Genomic DNA, 8,246 nt, shown 5'->3' with positions numbered 1-8,246 from the left:
AAATTTCTATGTCAAAATTGATTGATTGTCAATTATGACAAATTATGACAAATTGAAATGTCATTCCCATGAAATTAGGAGAAATAGGAGAAATTAGAAAATTAGATGAATTTAGAAATTAGGAAATTAGAAAATGAGGAAATTAGGAATTAAGAAATTTAGAAAATGAGGAAATTAGGAATTAAGTGAATTAATTAACAATTTTTCATTTATTAATTAATTCACAAAGAGGGAGGAATTAGTTAGCCAATTAAATAAACATTTAATTGTGACAAGAAAACTTAGGATAAGTAAATAAATTATTTAACCTAGAGGGAGAAATGACAAACAAGGTTAAATGACTAAATCATGAAACCCTGGAAGATGAATTAGAAAATGCAAGAATGACAATTAGGTCTTGACATGAAGGATCATTGATATCGATTTGATTTGATCATGATTCTGACTAACAAAGGACCAATGCTGATAAATGATTAAAATTGGTTGACAAATTGACCAAGATTGACAAAGAGACCAAATTGATAAGTGCCAATTGACATGATTGAAGAGGACAAGGATCGATGACGAATCGATCTCAAAATGACAAGATTGACAAGGACAAGGATCGACCAAAATCATGACTAAAGATTGCTATTGACAAGACCTAATTCAAAAGAGAGAAAAATGAGGAATGCAGAAGAAGGACTCAATGCTCGCAAATGATAAAGACCAAGTGCGCAACATAGGAGAAATGTTAATGCGACACAAAAACCCTAAAATAAGGCAATGCGCAAATGTTAAAGTATGACTCCGCAAGCGTTGACCATTTTTAGATGTCTACATCTATGATTGGAGAAATAAAATTCTTTTTAGGATTGCAGATTTCATAGACTGATAAAGGTATATTCTTGAGTCAATCCAAGTACCTGAAGGAGTTATTAAAGAAATTTGGGATAGAGAACTCTAAACCGGTAAGCACACCTATGACTACAAATGACAAATTATCACTAATGGATGAATCTACACTTGTTAATCTGACTAGATACAAATCTATGATAGAAGGTTTACTATATTTGACACAAACAAGACCTGATATCATGAATACAATATCTATTGTTTCAAGATTTCAGAGTAATCCTAGAGAAAATCATGAATCAGCAGTAAAAAGGATTTTCTGGTACTTGCAAGGCACTACAAATCTTGGATTATGGTATCCTAGAGATGAAAACTTTGAATTATGTGCATACATAGATGCAAATTGGGCAAGAGATGTGGATGATAGGAAAAGCACCACCGACGGAGCATTTTTCTTGGAAGTAGATTAATTTCTTGGTTGAGTAAGAAACAAAGTTGTACATCTTTATCAACAGCTAAATCGGAATATGTTGCAGCAGCAACTAACTATACACAAGTATTATGGCTTAAGCAAATGTTGAAGGATATAAAGGTAAAATGCAAGGAACCTATTACTATCTATTGTGATAACACTGCAGCAATTGACATATCTAAGAATCCGGTACTACATTCTAAAACCAAACATGTTTCTATCGAACTAAATTTTCTAAGGGAAAATGTTGAAGCAAAAGAAATTAAAATGGTTTATGTGAATACTAAAGAGCAGATTGCAGATATTTTCACTAAACCTCTGCCTAAGGAGACTTTTGAATATCTCAGAGATTAGCTTGGGGTCATACCCCCACTAGTAGAGACTTAGGAAGTTGATGATAGTCATCATCTGGCAGAATTAATATAGAAATATTTTACTCTGTCTTTGATGAGAAAGCTACTTCTCAGGGGGAGTAGTTGGTATACTGAATTGGTTGGTATTTTGTATCTGAATTTTTTTTTTCTACTTTGGCATTTGATGTCAAAGGGGGAGAGATTGATATGGAAAAACACATTATCTATTCGGGAGAGATTATTCATTGGGGGAGAGATTGTTACTCTCTGTATCTGTATTTTGATTTCTGGTTATGATCTCTTTTGGGAGATTGTTGGCTTTTGTTGGCTTTTGGTATTTGGCATTTCTATTTTGGCATTTTGATGGTTTTTCCATCTTGTGTTGCCATCAATGCCAAAGGGGGAGATTGTTGGTATTTTGGTATGGTTTTGTCATTGATGTCAACACCTACTAACACTTATCAACTCTGGCACTTTGGAGAATCAACAACATTCACCGACAAGCAAATGACTCATGCACAGTCACCAGTATCTGGTACACCAATAGGATATAATGGTCACTGACACTTGGAATGGCATGGAAAACACTTGGTTATGTCGAAGACATCATTTGGACACTTTGTCTTGAAGATTTGTTTATTGGCATATTCATATTAGCATATTTGTTGTTACCGGCAAATAGGTCCAGGTTATACACCGATAGGCTTATCTTTTCCAGATCAGCATGGCACGCTATGGAGATGATTTATTATTTTTGTAAATGCATTAAGCCGACATGTTGAATCAGTTATTGCATCGGGCATTAATTTATTTGTAAATTGATTTATTATCCTTTAGAGCCGACCTGCTAAAATTGGTCCTAGGTTATGATATAAACGTAAGAACTTATTTGTAAGATCGGATGTGGAATGCAAAAAAGGTTTGTGTGAAGGTATATGCGAGAATAAGTAGAGCTATACATGTAGACATCATTTGAAGGTTAAAGGAGGGTTTTTGTGAAGACAATCAGAACTACACTGGTACTGAATCCATCATAGAAAGATGCAAACTTGAGTAGTACATTCTTATTGGATTTAACCATCCAATTGTAGTCAGTGTGACTCCTATTTGTTTTTGAGCAGTGAGCTCTAGTCGCTTGGCCTTTCTGCATGTACAGACCCCATTTGTATACACTTACTATCTACAGTAGTATCATTTGATTGTGGGTAAGGTTTCCCACCATGTTTTTTCCCCTTACAGGGTTTCCACTTACAAATATTGGTGTTATGTGTTGTGGATGACTTTGTCTTTTTGTTTCATGCATTAATCCTTACCGGTTTTGCAATTAACTAATAAAACTATCTACCGGTATAAAAGATTGGTTTACCCGGTATTAAGCATTAAGTTGGTTAAACTGTTTTTGGTTTGAATTTATTTGACAACTGATTCACCCCCCCCCCCCTCTCAGTTGTCTCTGGGACCTAACATAATTAATATCCCCTTTTCTTCTATCTAACCATTAATTAAATACAACATTTGATTAAATCCCCTTTCTTCCATTAATTGAATAAATTTTATTTATTTAATTAAATTCTCTTTCCATATTTTAATTGAATTTACATTTAAATAAAACCATTTCTTGCATATAAATAATTTTTGATTTATTTATAAATGTCCCCACTTGTATTTTCCTACAAATGCAAGTTGCATTCATTTTGGTTGAAATAAATCTTTTTATTTTAATTAAAATTCCCTTTTTTTTCCCACTTGCATCCTCCTACAAAATCCACTTGCATCCTAAACCTTCTTCTAGAACCTCTCTAATCCCACTTAGCTAGCTTAATCCTTCTATCATGTCACATCCCTAAATTTGGGGAAGTCACTTCTCCAAATCTAGAAGAAAGTCCTCTAAATGCATTAAAGACTTTATTTCTTCAATAAGTTAACTTGTCAAGGGTTCTCCCAAATTTGTAAGGATCTTACAAATTAGCCTCTAAAGTCTTCTAAACCATTAAAGGTTGTTACAAAGCCTTGAAGCTTTCTCCCTTCACACACGCTAAGCCTCCAAAGTCTTCAAAGAGCCTTTAAGGCTCTTACAAGAAATAATCCTTTCAAGACATCCACCTTAATGGCTTGTCCCCTTTGTACAAATTTGACTTTGCACAAGAATTAAACCAATAGATAATAGCCTTACTCATTGGATATTAACTTTATCCAAAGAATCATCCTCTTGAGGTTAACCTTCAAATATTGTTAAGCATCTAATGCTTTCTTAGCCTCCTCTCACTTCTTCTCATGGTGACACTTGTCAACATGAGAGTGGATTGAAAATCTCACATGGATTGATAACTTTCAATCCTAGACCTTTTTAAGATTATTCAATCTTGGCCATCCATTTGACCAATTCCTCTATAAATAGAGCCCATTTCTTCAATCCAAGGATCCCATCTTTATTTTGCATCCAAGTTATAGTTAATTTGTCTTGTGCGGGTTATCAAGGAGCTCATTTTGTCATCTTCAAACATTCAGATCATTTTAATTGCATCATAGCTTATATTTTATCATGCTTAATGTATCATGATATTTTTAATTTCATGTTAGTTCCATATCATCTTCATATCACTCTCATACTATCTTAATATCATACTAATCTTGTTATCTTGCACCATATCATAGCTAGTTTCATATCAATATCATGCTAAGATCTTAGTTGCATATGGCATTTAGATCTTTGATCATCTATCCCTCATTCTTTGGGTAGTCATCCTAGAGATCAAGTGCTCATATAATCTGAGAGCTATCTTGATTTGAAGGATCCTTGGAGATAGATAACAATGGAACAATCTTAGGATACTAATGCTTTTCTTTTTTTATCAATTAGATCTCTATTTTGCTATGTTTCATTGGTATGCTTGATTGTGTTTTCTCTTAAATGACTAACCAGTCTTTCAAGTGTACACCACCAATCCAAGGTCATGTTATAAATTCTTCAACTAAATGAACTTTTTATTGTCCTCCTCATCATATCCAACCCATCGCATCCCACCCATCACCTTCTCGATCTTCGCTACAAAGAAGATAACTATAAAAGCATATGATAGTGAAGAAAGAGCAACAAAAGGATTGGTGGTGTTGCCCATTCAAGTGGGACCAATTCAGAAGGATACCATTTGTCAAGTATTGGATATAGACTTATCTTATAACATACTCTTGGGTCGTCCTTGGATTCATGAGATGCAAGAAGTACCGTCAACATATCACCAATGTCTCAAGTTTCCATACAATGGGCAAGAAATATCAATATCAGCAGACACAAATCCTTTTCAGTATTTCAACAATCTGAAAGCATCTTAGAATTTCTTAGTACCACATAATAGGGAAGCTCTTGCTTCCACATCATCAAGCAATCTAGATCAAATCAAGTCTTTATCCATAGATGTTGGAAGGAAGATACATCTAAAAGACAAAGGCATGGGGGAATACTTTTTTAAATCCCTATGTCTATCATAGTTACTCATATCACCAAGGTCTCATGGGAAACCATCAACATCAAAGAAAAAATCTTCACAACCCATCAAAATGTTTGATGGTGCATTCATCCAAGCAAGCACACTAGCAGATGAAATAGAAGACAAGGATATCCTTAATTGGTTATACAAAGATGAAGAAGAAATCAGAGTAGCAACTATTGATATCACAATACCAAAAAATCAATATGGCAATGGATTCAAAATCATGCAAAGGATGGGATACTCAGGAAAGGGCCCTGTCGGCAAACAACAAGAAGGTATCATAGAACCAATTCAACCACACCCACAACTTGCCAAGGACAAATCTGGAATAGGATATGGACAACATCAACATCAACCTGATCAATAGAATCAACAACAAGAATCTACATGGTAATAGAATCGACAACAAGAAACCACATGGTGATAGCAAAAGAAACAAAATTAGCACAACAACAAGTAGCTGATGAGGCAATCCGCACACACAAGGAAGAGGAGTATGAAAAACAACATGAAGAGATTTCCATACAAAGAGAGGAGGCTTATCACAAGAAGATCCATAGATTGAAACCTTGTACCAAGCTTGATTCAAATGGAATACAAGTTAGTTCAGAGGTAGAAGCAAGAACTAAACCAGTTGTCAGCAAATTCTTCTCACCAAATAGTATCCCCATCACATACAACAATAGAGTCCTAGAGAGTTATTCCGAAATAGACTCACATGAATATGAATGGGATACTTGTTTTAATGTAACTAAAGACATTGATGTAGATGTAATCCATACATATACACCCATGCCGGATGAAGGAGAGCACTTAGGGTCTAGATCATTTGAATTTGTACCACAACATATCTACAAAGCCAGTGAGAACGAGCAGCGTTGCTATGAGATAGGAAATCCTGAAGAGAGTACCATCATAGACCTTACTCGTGTTACTAACAACTTTGAAAAAGTTTCTATCATGACCCTTACAGTTGTCAACCTAAATCCACCTAACGATTCCTTACCCCTCATACATCCTAAACTCATAGACTGGGAACAACCTGAACAACTTAACATACCTATCTTTCTAGATGATGACACTATTTTTCATTACCTCTATTCAGTAAATCCATAAACATATTCCACCAGTGAATCTCATAACGAAGTTCTCAATAAAGAGAGTACCAAGTCTCTTAGTCACAAAATGAATAAAATCAAAAAATGATCTAATGGTGAAAACCATTTAATGACAACATTAGATCATAAAAAAGTAAAAATAAAGGATGTATCCAATGGTGAAAACCTCTTTGAGGCACCCAAGGATGAGAAACTTGATAGTCTTCCTGAGGATTATTAGGAGAGATCACCCATTTTTATTGAACCATCTCAATCAATCAACATCGACACTAAAGCAGTAGCAAAGACCATCCACCTGGCAGGGTCATTAATAGAACAAGAACGACTTGACTTCACCAAATTATTCAAAGAAAAGAAAATCACTTTTCTTGGTCCTGTACAGATATGCAAGGGGTAGATCCATATTTATCAAGCACCACTTATCTATAGCTCCAAGAGCTAATCCAGTCAAGCATAAACTAAGAAAAATAAACCCGCATGTCATACTATTGGTTAAAGTAGAACTAAAAAAGCTACTCGATGTAGGATTTATCTGACCCATAGATTATGCGGAATGGGTCTCTAACATTGTACCTATATCCAAAAAAAATAAAAGCATGAGAGTTTGCATAGATTTCAGGGACCTCAACAAGGCTTGTCCGAAGGATGACTTTCCTTTACCCAACATTGACACAATTGTAGATCTAACAGTAGGACATGCTATGTTATCACTTATGGACAATTTCTTAGGCTATAATCAAATAAAAATAACACTAGAAGGAAAAGATAAAATAACATTTACATGTCCAAGGAGTACTTACTACTAGAATGTCATGCCTTGCGGCTTGAAGAATTCAAGAGCAACTTATCAATGAGAAATGACCATAATATTTCATCACATGATGCACACATTCATGGAAGACTATGTAGATGATCTATTGGCCAAATCATTTACAAGAGGACACCTGGAGATTTTGGACAAAATATTTCAGAGGCTAGAACAATTCAATGCATGACTAAACCCAAAAAAGTGTGTCTTCGGTGTAACATCTAGCAAACCCTTGGGATACATAGTCTTAGAAAAGGGAATCGAGGTGGATCCCACAAAGGTACAAGCAATCATGGAGATTCCACCTCCCAGAAATATCAGTCAATTAAGATCTCTATAGGGATGGCTACAATCCATAAGAAGATTCATTTCTCAACTAGCTGACAAGTACCTTCTGTTCACTCATCTACTCCACAAGAATGCCACTTTTAGATAGGAAGAATCGGTGTACATAATCATTCCACCAACTCAAGAAATATCTAATGAATCCACCTATCTAATAAGAAAACCTCTCATTCTTTACATATCAACTACATAGGTATCACTAGGATAATTGTTAGTACAAGAGGATTCAGCGGGTAAGGAAAGAGCAATATACTACATTAGCAGAACATTGAATAGTTACGAGATCAACTACACATTCATTGAAAAAGATTGTTTGGCTATGGTGTTCGCTTCTCAAAGGTTTCAACACTAAATGCTATCTCACACAATCTAGTTGTTGGCAAAGATTGATCCATTAAAATATCTACTCAGTAAAGCCACTCTCACAGGAAAGTTAGCTAAATGGGTGAGGATTCTTAGTGATTTTGACATCCAATACACATACAAAAAGGCTATCAAAGGTCAAGCCATAGAAGATCATTTAGTAAAAGAACCATTACAAGACAGTCATCCAATCCATGTTGAGTTTCCAGAAATAGATATTCTCACAATATCAACAAAACCAAGGGTCTTATGCTTTGACGGATCATACACACAACATGGATCAGGGGTCAACGTCCTATTCGTCACTCCAGAAGGACACACTATTCCAAGATCTTATAGATTGATGTTTCCTCGCACAAATAACATTACTAAGTATGGAGCTCTGGTAACAAGAATCAATATGGCCGTAGAGTGGAAAATCACAGAGTTAAAAGTCTTTGGAGACTCACAATTGGTCATTAA

Source organism: Cryptomeria japonica, chromosome 7 (assembly GCF_030272615.1).
Source record: "Cryptomeria japonica chromosome 7, Sugi_1.0, whole genome shotgun sequence".
NCBI classification, from domain to species: Eukaryota; Viridiplantae; Streptophyta; class Pinopsida; order Cupressales; family Cupressaceae; genus Cryptomeria; species Cryptomeria japonica.
Note: the sequence above shows the minus strand (reverse complement) of the source record.